This window comes from Canis lupus, chromosome 1, assembly GCF_048164855.1.
Source record: "Canis lupus baileyi chromosome 1, mCanLup2.hap1, whole genome shotgun sequence".
NCBI classification, from domain to species: Eukaryota; Metazoa; Chordata; class Mammalia; order Carnivora; family Canidae; genus Canis; species Canis lupus.
In genome coordinates this window covers 73,830,624-73,853,057 of record NC_132838.1, presented here as the reverse complement: position 1 = coordinate 73,853,057, position 22,434 = coordinate 73,830,624, and the positions used below count along the sequence as shown (strand labels likewise).

Genomic DNA, 22,434 nt, shown 5'->3' with positions numbered 1-22,434 from the left:
ACCTCTAGAACCTCTATGTTCGTTGGAAGAAGGGGGGCGCCTTTCTGGAAAACCACAGATGCCCTTAGGCTCAGTCTTATCTCTAGTCCACAAACAAAAGAAGTGAACTGAATTCCTTCCTAACACAGAGTACTTTGCCTAGATTCCAGAAAGAAAAGTCCTTAGGATCCTCCAGTCTTTGAACAGCATTTAGGGGAAGTGAAAATGACAAAGGGAAAAAGCATCCCTTTAAAAGCAGGTCAGCTACTTTTCTGCCAAGGGCTTGTCAAAATTGCTCAAGAGAAAGAAAAAAAGAGAAACAAGTGCACATATACATTTTTCAAGTAGCTAGCAACCAAGACAACACCAATTATTTAACCACAGTAAAGAAACCAGCAGCCAAACCACAGTGATTATTTAACCGCGTATCCAAGTGCTGAGCACAGCCATAGCCAGCCGCGTTAATTTAATGTAAATATCCCCAGTCACTGGCTCCTCTGGAGGCAAGAGTGGCAGCGAAGGACAGCTCGCCCTCACCTTTCCTTGTCTTGGCTCCAGATGTCTGGAGCTGGAAACTGGCTGCAATCCAACTAATTTCCCCCCCGCCCCCACTTTGCATTTTTGTTTCTCTAAAAACCTGATTCATTCTTTCCCTACTGGTTTACTGGTCTCCATGTGCATACCTATGAGACAGTTGGTGGTGAACTCTGTTCTTTTTCTCCTGAGCCCCACGTTTTCTTTTCTCCTCTTTTCATTTCAATCCTGCCTTCCCTCCACCTCCTCCCTTACCTCACTGTTTTCATTCCAGTGTATTTGATTCCTATTTCTTTAATTTCCACTAATCATCATGTGTAAGGTTACTCTCAGGGAGTGTTTATCAGAAAAACATGAACTTTCTTCTTTGCTATTTGCAATTACACAATCTGCAATGGGTTATAATTTACTAGAAAATAGTCCCTTTTGCTGGGAAATGCCCCAGCAGTTCACAGATCCTGCCAGCCCAGGTGGTCCCACTCTCACTGCTAGAAGATGGATGCATTAGACTCAAGGTCAGCCCACCCATGGGTGTCTAGCAACCAATCAGCTTTTTCTCTTTGGGGGCTGATTAAAGGTTGACTGACATAGTGGGCCATGTGTAAACAGGACAAGCTTAGCTAGAAAGGGGAGCGGAGAGAAACAGCTGAAGGAGACCCTGTGGTCCTCAGAGGATAAGCATACACCTCCCTGAAAGATGTGTAGAGGGAACTCACTGCCCATTGTTTGGTCCAGTTCTGTTTCCAGTGGGGCCAGTCTCTATTTCAGTTGCTAAGACCATGAGATGGACACTATATTCTTTTATTACATCTAAGTCTGGATTATAGGGTAAAATCATGGTCTGGGGTCACTTAGCTGGTCCCCTTTTATCCCTCTGTGTCTTTCATGACCCCCTCCATCTCCCTTTTCTATGGACATGGAATCAATTTCAAGAAGATGCTTTTGAATAAAATATCCATTTTACATTGTGTGTAAGGAAGTGTCCTGGAAAGACAGTAACAAGCTCAATGAGGACTGGTACTTTGTGGAAGTGAGTCATGGAGCTGTTCTACATAAACAACACTCATGGTTCCATTTATGCCTTATGGCTTTACCAGGTCTCACCAATGCTAAAGCACAGTGTTGAGGAGGCCAACATTTCTTCCTCCTCCCATCTCTTTTGGAGTGCTCCGTACTCTATGCTGATTTTTCTGACTGAACCTGACGAGGTTTGGGGGATAGGAAGTGTCAGAAGTGCTCCTGGGACGAGTGAAATCTGTGATGCTCATTGAACAATCAAGTGAATATACACACATAGAAAAGACTGGCACTGAACATGTCAAATCAGGAGATGGAATTTGAAACAGGCACTAGATGAGCTCCCCTAAAGGAATGAGTTTAGAGAGAGAAGGAACAAAGAAGAAGTATGATGGGGAACAAGAAAGTGTGAAGCCAAACGGAAAAAAAAAAAGAAGGAACAATTAATCATGTCTCATGGTGCTGTAAGATTAGATGAGATGAGGGCTGAGAAGTGACCATTAGGTAGAGCAAGATTTTGGTCATTTAGTGACCTTAATGAGAAGAATTGCAGATGAAACTTGATCAGAGTGAATTGAAGGAGAATTTGAGAAGAGAATGGAAAGAAACAAGGACTGTGGATTACATTGCTGGGTACCCAGGAGGATCTAACAGGCTACAGGTGCTGCCAGCCATAGACTAGGGGGAAGCAATGGTCCTATGCCTAGGTCATATAAAGTGATCCAATTTCTGCCTTGCTCAGCAGAACATTTGCTCTTAGAATCCAGAGCTGCCTTGGAAGAAGTTCAAGAACTTTGCCATGTTGTGAGGATCCCCAAGCTACGTGGAGACATCACACAAGTATAGGTGCCCCAATCCACAGTTGTGCCTGGATCCAACCTTCAAATCATCCCACCAGGTGGCAGACCTGCGTGATATGGGAAGAAGCATCCAGGTGATTCCAGCCCTTAGCTAGTTACTCAGGACACCTCCAGCTGTTTAATCTTCCCAGATGAGTGAGGTCTCAGGCACTGTGGAGTAGAAACAAGTCATCCGTGTCTGATTTCCTGATCCACAGAATCTGTAAGCACAGAGAAATAGTCGTTCTTTCATGCCACTGAGTTTAAGTTGGTTAGCTACATAGCAATAGATAACTGGAACCTGATCTCAAAGGCTATTCTGGGAACTAAAAAAAGTTATCACATGTAAAATGCTTAGAGTTTGGTCAGTGCCAGACACATAGTAACTATTCAATAAGCATTCACTTTTATCAGTGATAAAAGTCTCACTGATAAATATAAGGAAATAAGGAAATTTGAGGAATCGCTTAACAGAACTATACTTCTTTTACCCATCTTTAAAACTTAATAAGATCATTTGGAACAGGGGCACCTGGGTGGCTCAGTCAGTTAGATGCCTGCCTTCAACTCAAGTCATGATCTCAGGGTCCTGGGCTCAAGGGACCATATAGGGACTCCCTGCTCAGCGGGGAGCCTGCTTCTCACTCTCCCTCTGGCCCTCCCCCAGCTTGTACACTCTCACTCTCTCTCTCTCTCCCTCTCTCTCTCCAATAAATAAATAAAATATTTTTTTTTTAAAAAAGGATCCATTTGGAACAGAATTAATCAGTTCATAAGTTGTACTATGCTCTCCAAGGTAAATTTCTTTATATCCTTGGATAGAGACCATGCAGTGATTTTCTTATTGATCATTTGAAGTTGAATGTGATAAAGTCTTGGGAAGAACAAAGCCCTCAGTAGGACAAAATGATTTTTCTGAGTAAGGACTGAGAGTCTTGCTCACTTTTCTCTTCCTCTGAGTACCTAGAAACAGTGAAATGCACAAAGTAGACACTCCACAAATGTCTGCTTCACTCAGTTGATCAATGCATTATGCTCATTGTCTTACATAAACTTTTTGGGAAGCATTTCTTTATTTAGTATTTTCTTGATTTTTGCCTTTCAATTTGTCATATTTGTTGATATGTTGATTGGTAATCTCATAAAATTTAGATTGATGTTTATGGATGAAATGGCTAGTATTGCTAAGAATGTACAACGCAGCATAAACATGGCTCTTGCACAATGCTTTCCTGGACTTGTGCTTTTTTGAACTGGGTTCAAATTTAAGCTGAGCAAGGCCACACAGGGCGTTAGAGCAAAAAAAAAAAAAAATGTAAAGTTGGAATCCACTGAACCTCCTTGATTGTGGGAAATAGTCATTGGAAGAGAGAATTTTAAGGACATGCTTTTTATTTCTGGTCACCTAACCAGCCAGTCTAAGAAAACATGCTGCACAAATGTGATTTTCAAACCACACACATTGTCTAGATAGAAAACAACTTCAAACATCACATAGTGTTTTGGAAATTATTTGCTGAATATGTCAACATGCCCCCGAAAGAAAAGTAGTTGCCTAGATTTTTGGACTCTCCTTGTGTGCAGATTTCTCAAATTTTGCAATAACAAAATCCTTTAATTACTTGGATGTGTATCACATTTTGGGGTATGGCCTGTTGCGTGCCATGCTACAAATAATCCAACATGTCTCATTTCATGGTGAGCAATCGATGTGTGTGTAAGAGTACCCAGGTGGTGGAAGGAATACCAGGCAGAAGAGCCGAGAGGCTCTGGACAAAGATGGGGAGGGAAATATTTAGGTTTTGAAGCTAGAGAATGTAGCATTAGCAAATAATCTCACAATCTCCACATTTGTACTACCACCAATATGAGCACATTCATGTCATTTTCAGCCACTACAGTACGATCTACATCTCCAAAGTAAAAAATAAATAAATAAATAAATAAATAAATAAATAAATAAATAAATAAAAATAAAAAATTTAATAGGATCGTTTTTTCTCAGTAATAATGAAATCAGGGGTAATGGGATTCTTAATGATTTCCTATTTAGTGACCCAATTTTGAATGTTCCTTTGCAGGGACAGCTGACCTCATTGACCAGGACCACCTGCAAGTGCAGGAAACCTAGTCTTAAATGTCAGTTGCCCGAAAAGCAGCCTAGGGAACATTTTTGTCTCCAAGAAGGAAAGCATACATCAGTTGAGTATATATAGACAAATGATTTGGACATTTACTCTGTCATTTTATTTTAGTGATTGAGCCAAAATTTCATCCTGTAAAATTATCTCCTTCCTGGATTATCATTATTATCAATGATTCTTTTTTATTTAGCATTCATATTCACAGTGGATGTCATTGGTTGAACGTACACTCTGTTACACGGAGTCCTGGGCTTTTATGTGCATCAAGTCTTTAATCTTAACCTCCTTTCTCCTTTTTTCAGAGGAGAGATTTGAAATGCCTGGTGCCATGTGACTAGTAAGCAAAAGAACTGGGATTTGGAGCTAGATCTGTCTGACTCCAAAATCTTGCCTCACTGTACACGCCGTAGTCCAAGGTGGCTTATTTAGAGCAGCTGGTCCTGTGAAACTAGTCGACTAGTACCTAAAATAATCCTTTGGTCTTTAGTCCCTAGCTTAATGTTGGCCAATTATTTTAGCCAACAGACTGAGCAGGTTGGAGGTATGGGCTGGCTTTGACATCAGCCTGTTGAGACTGGCAACCCAACTGTGATATCATCACAGTGAAGTCAGCCTGGCACAGCCCCCACTTGACAATTGCTGTCAGAATTGTGGTCTAGCCACAAGCCAGACACCATAAGCTTGCAGAACTGGTAAAAAGGCTGGGCAAAATGGCTTGGTGGGAAACATGCATTCTGTAGGCTGTTGGTTTCCCAGACCTGCCAACCTTTGCTCTTCTAAAGAGAATGTAGATTAAGTAGGTCACTCCCTTTGATTCAGGGTAATGATTCCAACAACATCATATGTGTGTAGAGTAATCTTTTTTGATTGTTTAGGCAACACTAGAGAGAAATAACTCTAAAGTTATTTGATGCCATTTCAAATACTCCTCTTCTTGATTTTGCATATGAGCTTGTCAGTGACTTCTGTGAGTCATCCTGATATGTGATATAAATATAGGGGTGATATATAAAAGTGTATTGAGCACTCATGGTATAATATGTCAGGAACAACAGTGCTTTTTTCCATATTTATTTCATACCCAGGGGTAATATTAACAAAGCTAGCACTTGATGCTGCGCTAGACCTGGGCCTTTTGCTCTCAGGTCCATTTTCTGTTCTCTACCACTCTGTCTTATGCCCTGTGTTTCCCAGCCTTCTCCATCAATTGCCTCCCAGCTGTGTTTGGCTAATGGGAGGCACTGGTGTAAGCTAGTGGATGAGGAAAGGTGGAAACCAGGGCATTCCTCCCTTTCCTCTTTGCCTTTGGCAATATCCCCTACAAGAATTGTGTCTCTCCCATGCCTCCAGAACCCTCTGGGTTGCTGTGGTTTGCACTGCCTCCTGTTACTTTGGCCTTGGACTCAGACAACATGTTTCTCTCTATTCCTCCAGTCTCGGAGAGGTAGCAACTTCCTGTTCCTGCCAGTCTCTGGGTTGCAACACCATGTTGGGTTCTGCTTCTCAGCTTCTATCATCTACATAAGGTATTAAATTACTTCTATTCTGCATACCCAGAGTGCTTTCTATTTCCCTGGTTGGATGTTGACAGATAGAAGTATGGTATTTTTTGCATCACTTAGGAATTATTTGATACGTGTATGAACTGCCTTTGACATAAGATTTTGGTGAGATCTGGGGTGGAGGGTCTTTCAATTCTACATGTATTCAGTGGGCACCTATTATGCACAAAGCAGGTTTAGAGGTAAAAATTTGCTGATTCTTACACAGCCAGGACCTAAAAACGTTGAAGCTGTGAAATAGATCTTTTTTTTCAGGTCAGTGGTCTGCAAGGTCCTCACATGGAATAACAAATTCACTAATAAGGATGAGGAAATATGGAAGGAAGGAGGAATAAAAGCGACATTTTGTAACTTTTCATGACATTTGCATGAGTGAATAAGCCACTGGTTAGGATAATCAAATGAATCATGCTGACCAAATAATTGTATATATTTTGATTTACTGAGGGACATGCATGCAAATTCTTTTTTCTAATATAAATCGTGACTTTTTTTTTTGAAGGCTGCCATAAAATAGTGCATTATCAAAGACTAAAGTCATCTAATTCTTCATGGAGACTGAAGTCAGAGGCTAGAATAAGAAGCATGGGACACTCCTCTTCCTTGATTCCCTGCCCAGACCTTGCTTTCTGCTCACACCTCCCTCGTGTGCTAGTCCCTGAGCAGAAGACGTTGTTGAATTGCAGAACCGGGTTCAGTGGAGGATGTTGTAGACCCAGTGCTGTATCAGAAGAAAGCATGAAACAAAGAAACGAAGAGAAAGAGAAAAGGAGGGGAAGAGAGAGAGGGTACCAAACAATCAGGGAGAAGTAAAGGACAAGGCCATAGCCTTTCCAGACTCAGCTACTTCCTGTTTCCCTCTACTTCCTTTTTTTCTGACTGCCCTAGGGATGGGGATCTCAGCCTTTCTTACTGTTGGCCCCGTGGGGGTGGGTTGCAGGACTTTCAGTGTGTTTTCATCTCTTTGCTCAGATAGGAGGTAGGCTTCATTTCCTTATCCTTTTGTGCTTAAAGTATAGTTTTATTCTTAAAGTCCCAAGTACAAAACCTATCTCAAATTTTTCTTCTTGAAACCCAGACAAGGGCAGCCCTGGTGGCTCAACGGTTTAGCGCTGCCTTCAGCCCAGGGCATGATCCTGGAGTCCTGGGATCGAGTCCCATGTCGGGCTCCTTGCATGAAGCCTGCTTCTCCCTCTGCCTCTCTCTCTCTCTCTCTCTCTGTGTGTCTCTCATGAATAAATAAATAAATAAAATCATTGGAAAAAAAAAAAAAAAGAAAAGAAACAAAAAAAGAAACCCAGACAATCTTGTAGGCTAATATACCACCAGTTCTCCATTACTCCTGCTGGATATGAGACTCGACCACTCCCAGCTTGCTTATGATTAAACATACAATTCACTCCTTGACTTTCTTTAGCAACTGAAGGAGATTATATAGTTTACTTGGTTTGTTAAAAAGTAATACTTTCAGATATCAAATTAATTTGGTTCAAATCAAGGGCAAAATTGGATATGAGGCAACCTGGCAAATTATTTTTAAAGCTATTTCCCCTCTTCAGTGGAAACAAAATACCAAAACTTCATGATAGATTTTAAATGATAATTACAGAGGAAGGCACTTCACTCCCTCCCCTACTTTGCTCTTTAAAGAAGTCCCTGAATTCACTGAATTTAGAGTAGAAAATAATAGTAAACAGTGTTTTTGAAAACAATGTGGTCTCGTTGGTGTTGAAAACTTTAAAGTTTTAAATGTTCTCTTTGTGAGGGAATTTGCTAATTATCCAGCAGATGTTCTTTCTTTTTATCCCTTATGCGTCATAGTTTCCTTAAAATTCTCTCCCTCCCTTTCTCTCTCCCTCTCAATCTCTCTCTGGCTCTAGTGCTTCCTCTTGTTCTCATTTTTTTTTTCTCGTTCTCATTTTTAAAGCAGCGAAGATAAGTTCAAAGAATGTGTGTAGCTTATTTTCTTTCCTTGGAAATAAGCCTATGCCTCAGAGCCAAAGTCTTGAGGCCTTGTCTTGATGAGAAGCTCTTTTACTTTATTTTTTTTTAAGATTTTATTTATTAATTAATGAGAGACACAGAGAAAGGCAGAGACACAGGCAGAGGGAGAAGCAGGCTCCCCACTAAACAGGGAACTTGATGTGGGACTCAATCCCAGGACCCCGGGATCACTACCTGAGCCGAAGGCAGACGCTCAACCACTGAGCCACCCAGGCCTCCCAAAGCCCTCTTAACTTTAATTATAACCTCTTCTAGAAGATTCTCTCCCAACCTAGTAACTTGTAGATCCTGGGATTAATTTTATTAAGTGAGGTGCAACATTAAATTATTTGTCTTAATTTCAAAACTCCACTTAAACCTCTAATTTCCCATTAAGATAATCAAATATTGGAGGATGAGTGTCTGTATTTTTTCAGGGAATTTAAAATTAAGAATTCCCTAACGGTTCTCGGAATGATCAGAGAACTATCAAAACAACTCAAAGTCATGACTGGGAATTAATGTTTTCATTTTCGAAAGTAAAATTTACCCATTAATAGAACTCATTGTAAAGATTTGCAAACCAACATAATTTTAAAACCACCTAGTCATTTTGCATTCATTTTCAGCAGAATTTAAACCCTTAAGTTAATATCAGCTTCTGAAATAAAGTCAAATGTCTTCATTTTAATTATTTAATTCTTTTTTTTACACTATAATTGAAAATTAACTCTGATCTATGAATTTATTATTGATTTCTTCTCAAATATAGGTAATTCTATGTTTCTTAAGTGGTGCACTTACATAAGTCTTACAAACAAACAAATGCCTTTTCAAAGTAGACTCAATTCTCAGTAAACTGGTATAAACATGGCAGATTGGGATGCCTGGCTGGCTCAGCAGTTGAGCATCTGCCTCAGGCTCAGGGTGCAATCCCAGGGTCCTGAGATCAAGTCCTGCACTGGGCTCCCCACAGGGAGCCTGCTTCTCTCTCTGCCTGTGTCTCTGCCTCTCTCTATGTCTCTCATGAATAAATAAATAAAATCTTAAAAAATAAAAAATAAAATAATCATGGTGGATCACATAGTGTGTGGGAAATTGCCTACATGTGATTGAAATGGGGCTTCAAGCTGCTCATTCCAAGCTCCACTCTACTCCACTGTGCCTTAAGTGTTTTCATCAGACACCGTTTCTCGGTCCCTTTGTGATCCTCTTTCCACAGTTATTCTTACCCAGTTGAAACAATAAAGTTTCAGTAAGAAAATGTAGAGTTAATGGAAGGGAACTTCCGATTCCCTATTTTTGTGGGATGTATTGAACAAGTGATTTGTTGTACCGTCTGATCCATAAGACACAAACAGTAAACACAATAGGGACGCCTGGGTGGCTCAGGGGTTGAGCGTCTGGCTTCAGCTCAGGTCATGATCCCAGGGTCCTGGGATCCAAGTCTCACATCGGGCTCCCCTCAGGGAGCCTGCTTCTTCCTCTGCCTGTGTCTCTGCCTCTCACTCTGTGTGTCTCATGAATAAATTAAAATCTTAAAAAAAAAAACCCAAATAGTAAACACAACTAACAAGTTAGTTTGTTTAAGGTAGGTCCTGAATGTACAGAAATTGTTTTTCAATTCCACACAAAACTTGTCCTTTCTGAGCTATTTTGCCATGGAAAGCATTTGGTAGCTCTACTTTGTGTGGGCTACCCCCATGTCTATTGTTAGTATTATTATTCTTTCTGTTACTACTACTACTTACATACATGCCTCCTCCAAGAAAGATTGAGAAACACAGAGCTGAATATAGCATGTGCCTGAGTTTCAGAATATTCTGCAATAATGAGGTGAATCGCTTTCAAGGAACATGGAGGTTGCACTGAAGAATTGCTGCAAATGTGTTTTTAATTTTCAGTGTCTCTTGCATTCAGTTTTTAGAGTAGACCTTCAGTGTTATTTGAGTAATAGTAAATTTTCAAATTTGTTACATATCTCATTTCCAACACACACACACACACACACACACACACACACACACACACACACACCAGTGGATTAAGATTATTTTGAGCATAAATTATTTTGGATTATCCATATGACCACCCATCTCACATCTAATTAGATGATTACCAATGGACTATATTCATCAACAAAATAATTTCAAATGTCACTATGGTTTTTTTTACCCCAGAAAGATACTGACCTTAATGACCCTTGGGTAAGAATTTGAGTTATTTAGAAACTTGAAAATATCCACTGAGAATTTGTGTAGTAAAAGCAGTGTTTTAAGCAATCTTATGTGGTTATTCTTAGTAGATGGTAGACAGAGAGGTGAAGGGGAGAAATTTGTTGAGGACCAAGAAATGACATTACTGGTGCTCTGTATAACAAAGGGAAATATAACTCCATTGTGAGAGGCAGTTTTTCAAATAATGGGGTAGCCTGATAATTATTCTTCTTCATAAGTTTAGGTGATACTCTCTGTGAGATTTAAAATATGTTCTGTGAGACATGTATGTGTGTTCAAATCAGTGGTGGCTTCACCATGCAAAAGGGGTAGTTGGCTTGTTCTCAAGATTTAAAATGCCAAAGACCAGCAATCACAATGCCCTTCTAGTGCCCCTTCCTTTCAGAGTGTAACTCTTTGAAACTGGGGGAAATAGAGTATTGGAAGGAGAAGACAATAGATTCCAGGGGAAGCCCAGGAGGAAGACTGGGTTTTCCCAAAAGGTAGTGGAGTTTCCCACTATGGAGATTAGAAGAAGAAATGGTTGAGAGAAGTGTGGGCTGGGTGGTCAAGGGTAATAACTTCAATGAGTCTCAAACCCTTTGTGAAGGTTTGAGAAAAGTTCTAACTATGGGTGCTTTTCCCTAGAACTATGGGAGAAGATAGACTTAGAGCACAATCTCAAACTTCCTGCTTCTAGGATGTAGTCACTCTGTGGCGCCTTAGTTGTGAGTGACGGCCAAGTAGAGGAGAGGGCACAGGACATTAAGGGGAAATGTGGCCGGGAATCAAATCAATGTCCCATCCCACCACATATGTCCCATAGTTCCATCAGAGAAGGGACAACACCCTCCCAAGTGGATTATGTCTAGTGACCAAGGTCCACCAAGCAGGAAGGAGCCATCTGGGGAGCATCCAGGAAGAGCTGAGGAAGGACTTCCAGGCAGACACTGGCAAACACTGTGGGGAAAAGAGACCCTTAGACTAAGGACCCAGGAAAAAACTAAACTAAACTAAAAGTGAAGCTAAAAGAAGGATTTGTAAAAAAAAAAAAAAAAAAAAAAAAGAAGGATTTGTCAAGAAGTACTTCAGAGTTAGCTATCCTAACTCTCCCTCACCTGAATGCACATCTCATGGCTTCACCCTTGTGCTTCAGTTTGGAAATAAGACTTCTCAGCTTCATATGATACCCTGGATATCTTACAGGATTTTGGGCTTGGATTTCAATTATCTTTAAATCCAGCCAGTGCCTTTTCCCTGCTGACAGCTCCACACTGCCTAGTCATATAAAAAGAATCACCAGGAGAATAAATTATTTCTTCCCTTGTCAGTGGTAATTTGTGTTCACTAAATTACCTCCAGATCTACTTTCTTGAGTCAAAAATAACTTTATGGTTTTTTTTTTCTTCCATGTCCACTCTGGAAAGACATATAGATTCTGAAGTTAACCTCTCTCCATTAGATACTCGGGAATAATTAAGCCGGTTTTCTTCTTAAATCAGCCAGATGTTTCATTTTAAGATGGAACAATACATGGTTTATTTCACTCCAGTTCTCATGGAAAGGCCACTGCTTTCATTTTGATAGTCCTATTTTGTGAGAGGTAAGAATGAAAAACATCTTTAAGAAAATTCCCTCCCCCCACCTTTCTTTTTTCTGGGAACAAGGCTTGGTCCTAATAGGAAACCACATCATATTAAGAACGTGTAAGTTATTACCGATGATGCCCTGGAGTCTGATCAAACACTAAGCTCTGGCTATCATTTTGGGATGTTACCATACTGTTCTTCAGAACCTTTAGAAGAGATTTAAATGTCTCGCTATGTCCAGATCTATTTCTGTCAAGGCATCTATTTACACTGTCACTTCAGTGTTTTCTTCTAATCAAGCTAGATGACTGTTCTTAGGGCACCTTTCATTTTTGTCTTAAAGAATGCCAATAAATGGTTAAGGGTATTTTTTTACAACATGGTGAGTGTTATTTCACAATGTTTCATTAGCCACAAATCCTCAAGTCACTTTTAAGAATTCCAGATGCCCTACTGTAGGTATTTTTGCAGCTGTTTTGTGGGAAATCATGAAAGTGTAACTCTCTTCAACAAAAAAGCATATATCTCATTCCTACAGGGATAAGTCTCCTTTACTGTACCCGTATAGTAACAAAAGGGGCAGTGTAAAGACAGCTGTGTGCTGTATATATTCCCCTCCACCCGCCTGAAGTCCAGATAGTTAAAATATCTTCTACTTTGTTGAACACTTTGATTTTATATTGAAGGAAGTCTTTCTTTTGAATTGGTTATGATATACTCTGAAGTTACATTTTTCTTCCTGTTATTTGCAGGACAAAATTGGGCCTAAAGAAATTCTATCTGCATCTCTCTGTTTTTGCAATGCACTTTATTGTTCCTTGTGATTAATTTATAGGTTGAATTAATGCATTTTTTTTTTTTACCTGAAAGACAAGAGTGAGTTTAACTGTCGATAACCACAGACTCTTCTTAAGACCAACTATGTTTCCTTTGTTAAAATAAAATTTAAACTTTGAAAGTTATATTCAGGATATTATAGATAATTACTCACAGATAGCATCTTATATCTCAAGAGTTTTTTGATACATAAATAGCCACAGTTTGTAAATGAAAGGAAGGAAGGAAGGAAGGAAGGAAGGAAGGAAGGAAGGCAGGAAGGAAGGAAGGAAAAATGTTTTTCCTTTAATTATTTCCAGTACCACAGAATTTGTGGTCTTCATTGTCTGAATTTTAATGTTGCTGGTGATCATTATTCAAACAAAATCAATAAGGCACTGTTGGAATTGGAGATTTAGGCCTCGAAGGCCTTACCGGAATTCACATTGCTAAGACTTTGCCTACAAAGTCAAGGCCAGGCTAGGAAGAATCCATTGGACCTGTGATCTAAAGCAAACTAGACTGAATCCAGCGGTTGAGGATAAACGCCTGGCTCTAGCTCTTTCTAGCTGTTGTTGACATCACTTAGAATTCATTATTCCAACTCTCTCATTTTATAGTTGAGAAAACTGAGGCCCCAAAGCACAGAGTTCCATCAGCCCTCAAGAATTCTGTAGTCTAGTTAGAAATCAAATCAGTAAGGGAACATTTTTGCCAGTTTGTCTCTTACTTTTTATTGCATAAATATAGTTTATGGAGGTGCACCTGGGTGGCTCAGTCAGTTAAGTGTCTGCCTTCAGCTCAGATTCCAGGGTTCTGGGATGAAGCCCCCAATCAGGCTCCCTGCTCAGTGGGGAGCCTGCTTCTCCCTCTGCCTGCCCTTCCCCCTGCTTGTGCTCTCTCTCTCTCTCTGTCAAATAAATAAAATATTTAAATATATATTTATATATATATAAACTATATATATATATATATATATATATATATATATATATATATGGTTTATGGACCTCAGAGAGGGCTGAAATCAGAGTCATTCATTCCAAAAATATGCAAATGACTTCCTGAAGTCAAGGGGATGCCACACTGAAAAGGCAGAGTGTGCACCTTCAGAAGGTTTGACATTTGGTAGGAAGTCACCATGCAGACCAGGGATTCCCATACACTGAGGCAGACACGGAGTTGGGTGGAAGGACAGAAACCAGGGAAGATATGTTCAAGGAAGCAGGGAAGGCCTCCTGGAAAACAGTGTTTTATGATGTTTGATGTAGAAGCAGAAGTGGCTTCCCCAGGCAGAGAGAATGATGTCCGGAACTTGTTGGGGCAGCATCTCTGTTACTAAACTCAGATGTGGTAGGGGGGGAAGAGACTGGATATGACTGACTTTCTGAGTTCTGAAAATGATTTTAGCAATACTTTCTGCCCATTGCTACTACAAACCCAGCTGGACTTACTGTAAAACAATGACTCACCATCCCCCCCCTCCATTGAGGGGCTGATAACTTCTCCTGGGGAGCTCTCAAAAAAGAAAGGGGAAACAACCCCCTGACTTAATCTCCATCTGAGCCTCTCTTAAATAGTTGGCTTACAAGGGCTTTTGGCGCTATCGTCCTTTTCCTCAAAACTATTTACTATGATTGCTTAGAGTACTGCTTGTAGGACAATTCTTAAATTCAACAACATATTCAGTTGCACTGTATTCAGTTGCACTGTAGTGGTTGGCTCATGAAATTGTTTCTGCCTTTCTCTTAAAGATGTTGTGGATGTTTTGTTGGATTTGAGGGACCAATTCCTTTACATATACTCATATGCTCTTTGGGATCAGATGGTTGTCAGCCAAAATTTCTGCTCTTCTAAGTAGAAAAGGAAGCTCTTGGGACAATGGTACTTTTGTTATAGGCGTCTTGAGAGGATGAAATAAAGTAGTGCATTCAAAATGCTTAGCATGGAATGTCTTGTACGAAGTACAACAAAAAAAGTGAGTGCCTTCCTCTGTTTTGACGAGCAAGTAAGGGCTACTTTCTAAGAAACTGACTGAACTGCATGGTCCAGAAAGATTTTGCTAGTCCATTTTACTATTGCCCATTGATCTCTACAGCTATTCTTTGAAACACATCTTGCCTATCAGGTTGGACTGAGGATGCAAGTGAATTGGCAACACTTGCCAAGCAAAATGAGGCCCTTAGAAGTCAAAACGGGGTTCGTGGTGAAAGAAGGGAGGGAGCAAGCCAAACAGCCTTTTACTATAATTAAAGATTGAGTCAAATATCATTAAATGGAGTGAAAGACTGGTTGAAAATGTGAAGGAAAAAAAATCCATTTATTTAAAATATGTAATTTTACTTATGTCAAGTAGATAAAATAACTTAAACTATGTTAATAAAGGGCTTCCTAGCAGAGAAAATTGAAATGTCTGGCTCAATAAAGCCAAATAATAAATTTATTCTTAGGATTTAGAATGTTAATAATTCATCTACAGTGATTGGAATTAGCTTGTTTTCTTTACTGGTTTTTAACCAGTTAACAAAACCTCTGAAATCTTATTTGTATTGTTAATTTCCTCCACTCACTTTTCCTGCGTGAATTGTGGAGCTGCTATTCAAATGATTGCCAATTCCCAAGTGAAGTCCATGCTAATGATGCTGGACAGAATGTAGGGGTAAAATATTTTGGACACATCATTTGCAAACTATTCACAGACATGGAAGATAAAATAGACTCTTAATCAGTTGAGACTCTTAGAAAATTTGTTCAAAGAATCTCTCTCTTTCCCCCGTGAAATCTGGAGCATCCCAAAACACACATTCTTAAATAACTTGGATACATGGGCTTTAAATTAAAAGAAAAAGATTAGAGAAAGGAAAAATCCTCTAATTAAAAAGAGTCTACACAAATATAAAGAGAATAATATTTCAGTATCTGAGGGCTTACCATGGTGGGCTGTGAGACACGGGATGCAACATTTGAGTCATTAATGGAAAGTCTTAATAATAAGTTCAATAATTACTCCACTTTACAGAAAAGCAGAGGGAAGGCCCACATTCCATGTCCCAATCTAGCTCCATCTTGTGCATTCAGACTCTCACTGAGGCCTCTGACTGTGGCCCAGTGACACGACTCACACAATGGTAACAGTCACCAAGGCAAAGCTGGCGCCAGTAAGCTTTACTTTGTTAGGAAGAAAATACTATTTTCCATGTATGTTTAAATAGTACAGACACATAATATTAAAAAAATAGAAGCTCTGAGTGTGTAATCTGATGCTCAGCTTTTGCAAAATAGGCAAAGATCCAAATATTTCTCTCTGCTAAAAGAGTTTAAAATATGTTTCCAGGGGTGACTTGGCTGGAGAGGTCAACACTTGGGATTGGTGAGCTGAAAAGTTCGATTTGAAGATAATTTGTATTTCTGATAGAGAACCACCAGGGCTCTCAGGGTTAGCTGAGATCCAAATGGAAGGTAAGCTCTGCAAGTGGACATCCCAGGTTAAAGCCAAGTGCATGTGTGTTGGGAGGGGACAGGATACATATTTTTTTTGAATCTTTGGACTTCAATTATGGAATGAAGTGAGGTAATGTAAGTCCACCCAAGCTTGGTTAGTGTAAATTTGGACTCTAGAGTTTTTGGGGGGTGTAACTCTAGAGTGTTACAGTTAATACTTTGGCTGGAGGCTGTATTTCAATGGCAGCCTGGTCATAGGAACACGGGTGCCTCTTGCCAACAATGGAAATGGCATTCTCTGGACACATATCAGCCACGCTGTCCTGGGTCCTTTAAATCAGGCCAGTCAGTAGGCTCAGAAGGCAAATCTCTCACTCCAGCAGATGTTTTAGGTAATCTTACAGGCCCTCCCACACTGCTCCTGACCAGCTTATACCTGCCTTCATTTCCTGGCTCCAGATATCTAGCGTAGCTGCTCTACCTGTTCTGGTTCTCCTTTGAGTTTGGCAATGTCCCTCCTGGTGGATTGGATTAATACTCACACTGGATTGTCAGATTTCCCACTGTAGACCCCAGTCTGAAAACCAGCTCTGTGACTGGGCTTATTTCCACCTTTTTCCCAAATGGGTTTCAGAAATCTCCTTGGCCAACACGTATGGCTTCTCTGAAGTCTTATGCAACAAGAGATAAAAATAACTAATATCTGGTCCCTACTTTCAAAGAATTTACAATCAGCTTCTTCAGATAAGATACCAACAAGAAAGTGGGGCTATCATCACTAGGTCTTAAGCTAGGGGTGCCAGATGAGGGAACAGATGATAGCTGCTCTGTGGCTAAGATGAGGGAGGGGACATTTCTCTTTGGAGAGACCAGGTGTGGAGTGGTCAAGGGAAGGATTTTCAGGGATCTACAAATGCTGTTGGTATTAGTTTCTTATTGCTGCTGTAACAAATTACAAATAAACTTAGAGGCTTAAAACAATACAAATTTATTACCTCTGCATTCTGTAGGTCAGAAGTCTGACATTGGTCTCACTGGAATAAAATCAAGCTGTCAACAGGCTGTGTTCTAACTGGAGGCTTTGGGGAAGCGGGGGGAGCAGAGATTCCACTTCCAAGCTCATTTGTGTCATTGACAGAACTCAGTTTCTTGTGGTTTTAGGACTGAGGTCCCCATTTCCTTCCTGGCTGTTGGCTGGGGCCCCCTTTAGCTCTTGGAGGTCACCCCTGCATCCGTTGAACATGGTTCCTACATCTCTGGATCAGAAACAGCATCAATCTCCTTATGCTGTCCATCTCTTCTTCTGATTCTTCGGCTGCTCCTAGCTCCCTTCCTCTGCAACTCTCAAAGCCCCTGTGATTACAATGGGCTTACGTGGATAACTCAGAACAGTCTTTCTATCTTAAGATTAGCTGATTATCAACCTTGATTGTGTAATATAATCACAGAAGTATCCTGAGGAGGTGAAGGTCATGGGAGCCAAAATTCTGTTACCTCCGCATTCTTGTGACATCATGTATTTGGCAAGGAGAATGGAATTCAGAGCACTACAAAGCAGAATTCAAATCATGTTTGCATTAAGCACCTGTGAGGTGCTAAGTGGGACTCAAGTTTGAGTTTGGACTCAAGTTTGGAATCAGAAGGTAAATTAGAATATGTCTCTTCCTCAAAGTTTCACCTAGAGAGGGAGACTGGCTTCTTTTCAAATAATTGCAATACAGTGAGCAACATGCAACAGGGGCAACCAATGTTAACAACATTGCGGTTTTATTTTCATAGGGTATTTTTGTCTCTTCGGCTTCATAGGTTGGCATATATTTATGACCATCAGATTTTGTTTTTCAGCAAGGCATTAGCTAAATTTTGTGCAATATGGGATAAAGTCTAAGGGCTCCCCATCCTCCATCATCCCCTTGTCCTCACCTCTGGCACTGTGACCTCCAAGCCTGATTTTAACTTTGGCCATCTAGTTCAAAATATTCACCATTTCAATCACAGCACTGAAATGGGATTTAAAGGCAGAAAAACAGATTTTTAAAGCAACGTCTGAAGCTCCTTAGTGCCCTTTGTAGCCTCCATGGTGCATTCTCCATTCACCATACCCAGTCATTCTTTCTCCTTTGTCACTCTTCCTCAGTTGTGCACCTGGTAAAGGAATAAGGAACAGTGCACATTTTATTCACTCTGGAAACTTTCTTCATCCACAATTCTACAGTGAAGCCATTCAATAAAAGTTTACTAAGAGAAAGAGAGAAATCGAGAAAGCTGCGTCCTTGGTTGCAGGGATTTTAAGTGGGTAGACAGGAAATGGCATTTGCTAACCACGTTTTTGTTTTCTGTTTTGTTTTGTTTTCATGCAGAGGAACAAAGTGAGTGGCTAACTGGTGAGAACAAGTGTGAGCCTCAGAAGATTAGGGAAGAGAAATGCAGTCGAAGAAAACTTTTTGCAATTTTCATACTGAAATGCCCCCACGAGATACAGAACTTGTGAAAGGTGATTAAGGCCATTGCACACATTCAGGAAAACCTGGCATTTGAAGCAGACATGGAGAGCACACAGTGCTATGTCTCTCCTTTGGTGGCATCCTTGCACCATTCACTGCTGCTTGCTCTCCGGTTTGGGTCCTCTAGAAGCAACGAGTGGTCCCGAAGCTCAAGAGAAGGAATGATGACCAGAAGCACTGGCTCTAATAACCCTCAGACTAGGTAAGTAAGCAGATCCATAGTCACCAGGGATTTGCTATCATTCATGGGTGTCAGTGGTGAGGGAAACCCGAAGCATCAGTGGAAAGTGGATTCCTTTACACTAACAGCCTGTGGATCCCCCACCCTATTCTGGAGCTTCGACCTCAGCTTCTCCCATCTGGACATCTATGGAATGTCCTCTGTGTGGTAGTCAGGATCCAAAGGTAGGTAGGCTTCCCGAAGATGTCCCTGTCCTAATCCTGGAAGCGATGACATGCGAGAGGCTATATGGTGAGTTGGCATTTAGGTTGCTAATCAGCTGATCTACCAACAGGGAACTTATCCCAGTGGGCCTACAGTGCTCAGAAGGACCCACAAAAGCAGGAGGGAAGGCAGAGACAGTCAGAGGAGATGTGAGGAGAGAAGCATGCTCAGAGTGGTGCCCGTGAGAAGGACTTCCCCCACCATCGCTGACTTTGAAGATGGAGGAAAGGGCAGGAGTCAAGCAAAAGCTGGGAAAGGCAGGGAAACCCTCTCTTTGGAATCTCCAGAAAAGAACACAGTGCTGTCCACATTTTGATTTTAGCTCAGCGAGAGTGGTGCCAGGCTTCTAACCTACAGAATTGTGAGGTAACACATTTGTGTTGTTTTCAGCTGCTACATTTGAGGTAATTTGTCACAGCATCCATGCATAATAGAAGAGCTATGAGATTGAGTCAATCCCCAAGGTGTGCTGGCTGCGTGGGTAAGCGGCCCTCTGCTTGGATCTTTCTAAACGCAGTAGGATCGAGTGACAGACTCTCCGGGATGTCACAGAGAAAAGGTCACTGTAACTTCCTGCCCCTAGAGCCCCAAATTGTTCCATTAGAGACAAATTTCCAAGTCCTGGTCTATTGCAGAGGTTAAAAACGGAGATCCTAAGGGCTGAATTCAGCAGTCAGACTCTTATGTACATAGAAGTCTTTTGGAAAATTTGAATTAATTGCAAGTATTTAAAGATTCCACTTAGGCGTCAGGATTTCCGATATTTTTTGGAAAAAATATCTGAAAATGTTGCCAGATTTGCATCCCTGGGGAGAGGGGGGTGGAGTAGTAGCTGACCTTTTATTTATTTTTTATTTTTTTAAGATTTTATTAATTAATGAGACACAGAGAAAGAGACAGAGACACAGGCAGAGGGAGCAGCAGGCTCCCTGGAGTGAGCCCAATGCAGGACTCGATCCGAGGACCCCAAGATCACGACCTGAGCAGAAGGCAGACCCTCAAACACTGAGCCACCCAGGTGTTCCAGTGGCTGACCTTTTAGACCGAGCATGCTCACTCTGGTTGTCTCCACTGCCACCACTCTACTGTCTCACACTCTTTCCGTGTGACCCTATTATGTGGTCCTTCTGGCATTGAGTATGTGACCCCCTGTACCCTGCTTGTATATGACCCACATTTCTGAACCAGCTTAATTAGGCAAAGGCATTAAGGGGAATCTAACCAGCTTAATACTTTCCTCATGTGTGATAGCATAGACAGCTTTCTTCATTTCAGAAGAAAAATTGAAAATCTCAGAGATGAAATCATTTTGGCTCATCCCTCCATTTTTTCCAAATTCTTAGTGCGAACAGTACAAAAACTACTGGCATCGGTGCTTGTGGGGAATTTCCAAGCCTACACAGAGCTCTGATTTTGATCAGCTAAACCTTTGTCCCGTTAAGGTCTTATCTAAACTGGACTTCAGCAGAGGAGAGAATTTTCAAAGGGATATAAATCAAGCTAGAGCACTTTCAAGATGGTAGTTTCAAGCAAAACGTCAAACAGTCCACTAGCATTTTCATGTATGCAGGGCCAAAGTTTGGAGAAATCCCCGTGCACTTCTATTAGATTAACAACATGTAGGCTCTGACATCAGCTGCAACCTGATCTGGTATTGCAAAATGCATTTCGGAATCCTAATGCGTTAATTGTTATGTTTGGCTTTATTACCAACATATCTTTTTACTCATATCTGAATGCTGATGGTTATGGGCCAAAATTTTTGGAAAAGTGATACCTTACAAGCTCACACTTGAAATGGCTCTGAACAGTGATGGAAGGTCACAGATTGGGAACAAGAGAAAAGAGTCGGCTCACAAAAGGGTTAGTGTCCTGAGCGGCTTGACAGGAATGCACCTTTTCCGTCACAGGCTCTGGTCTTCGGCACACAATGTAGTGAATAATCAGCTATAGATGGGCAGGGAGAGGCCCGGCTGGGCTCCTGACACGGCCTCTGTGGGTGTGATGGATGTGGAGAAATCCAACCCTTCCCAGGGGGGTCAGGTGGCACCATCAAGACAAAGAGTGCAAACAATTTGGTTCTGGAAAAGAACTTCCTTTTTTTTTAACTATTTGTGCCAAAACGTTATCCAGCCATTCTCTATTAAATTGGAAATCTATGCAAAGAAGGAAAAATGAAACCAAAGTGAAACCCCAAACAGAAATATTCCCTGGACAAAATATATTTAAATTGTGCAAAATTTTAAAGAGAAAGAAAGAAGAGAGAAAAATATAAATAGATAGATATTTTAGAAAGGGCATTTTCTTCCAAGGCTGAGTCAAAAACATCTGCTATCTGGATTAGAGAGAGAAACTACCTACATTTCCGGAAAAAAAAAAAAAAAAAAATCCCTCAAATCTCTCCTTTGGAACCTGTAGATAAAAACAAAGGAGGGGAGGATGAGCCTCCCTCTGACCCCAAGGGCTAGGCTGAGCAGACAGAGGCGGGAAGGAAAAAAAAAAACAAAAAACAAAACACCCAGAGAGCATCAGGCCTGCTGTCCCAACTGGAAACATCTCCCAGAACATTTCTCCAGCCTTTGTCTCCTGGCCTTTTCAGAACTCTGAGCAGTGATTCTAATTGGATCTGGGTTTATATGAGCTTTTGATAAAATACACACTACTCCCCTGTCCTCCCCTCTCTCCCAACCTAGGCCCCAAGAAGTTTTGAGAAATATCTATAAATTTTCTTAATTGCCAGACGGTTTTTCCACTTCTAGGCAACTGGCTTTCCTTAGCGGTAATGTCAGAATCTGACCTATGACACTGGGGGCTCGTCTCTGATGACTACCAAATGTTAAAGGGGCCTTCCATTTTCCTTGCTTTTCTGCACCATGAGGCTGGGCATCAGATGCCTGGCCTCGGAGCAGGTTGGCTTTTTACCCCTGGACTAAGGGTGGGGAGGATGTGCCAGTTCAGAAGGGAGCCCAGGGAAGGGACCACAGTGTGCACCTGCTGGGTGCCAGGTGAGGTGCTGAGCTTGCCTCGCTTTGTGCCCACAGATGCTTGAGAAGTCCGTTTTGTCAACCTTGTTTAGACAAATAAGAAACTCAGGGAAATGAACAGCTTGATAATGTTGACCCAGCAAGTGGCAACGCTGGCACCAAGGCTACCTGCCCCTGAACCTTAAGACAGCTACAAAGCCTTGGGACGTGGAAGACTTCCCTTCAGTCTTAACCCCAATAAAACTCTTCCAAAGACACTTTGCCGTGTGTTCTCTTGAACCTCTTATCACTTGCATTATCCCTAGTTTCAGAGCATTCCCACTCAGAGAATTGCTATGACAGTGAGAGCTCTGCAGAAATAATGATCAACGTACCTCAGCT

At 41.1% G+C, this 22,434-nt stretch overlaps 1 protein-coding gene and 1 long non-coding RNA gene across 3 annotated transcripts in view; one reads left to right on the top strand and one right to left on the bottom strand.

Moving 5' to 3' along the window:
• Positions 1–17,626, bottom strand: part of LOC140638341 (uncharacterized) — a 41,164-nt gene extending 23,538 nt beyond the window's left edge. For both annotated transcript variants that reach the window (XR_012035425.1, XR_012035426.1), the window contains exons 1-2: positions 17,116–17,626; positions 2,438–2,590 (exon numbers count right to left, since the gene is read on the bottom strand). This is a non-coding gene — a long non-coding RNA (uncharacterized lncRNA). The remainder of the gene's footprint in view (positions 1–2,437; positions 2,591–17,115) is intronic.
• LOC140638332 (uncharacterized) overlaps positions 1–22,434 on the top strand; it is a 47,515-nt gene that overhangs the window by 13,076 nt on the left and 12,005 nt on the right. Inside the window, exons 4-5 of the mRNA XM_072835476.1 lie at positions 5,948–6,039; positions 18,481–18,826. The gene's annotated coding sequence lies outside the window, so the exon portion shown is untranslated. The remainder of the gene's footprint in view (positions 1–5,947; positions 6,040–18,480; positions 18,827–22,434) is intronic.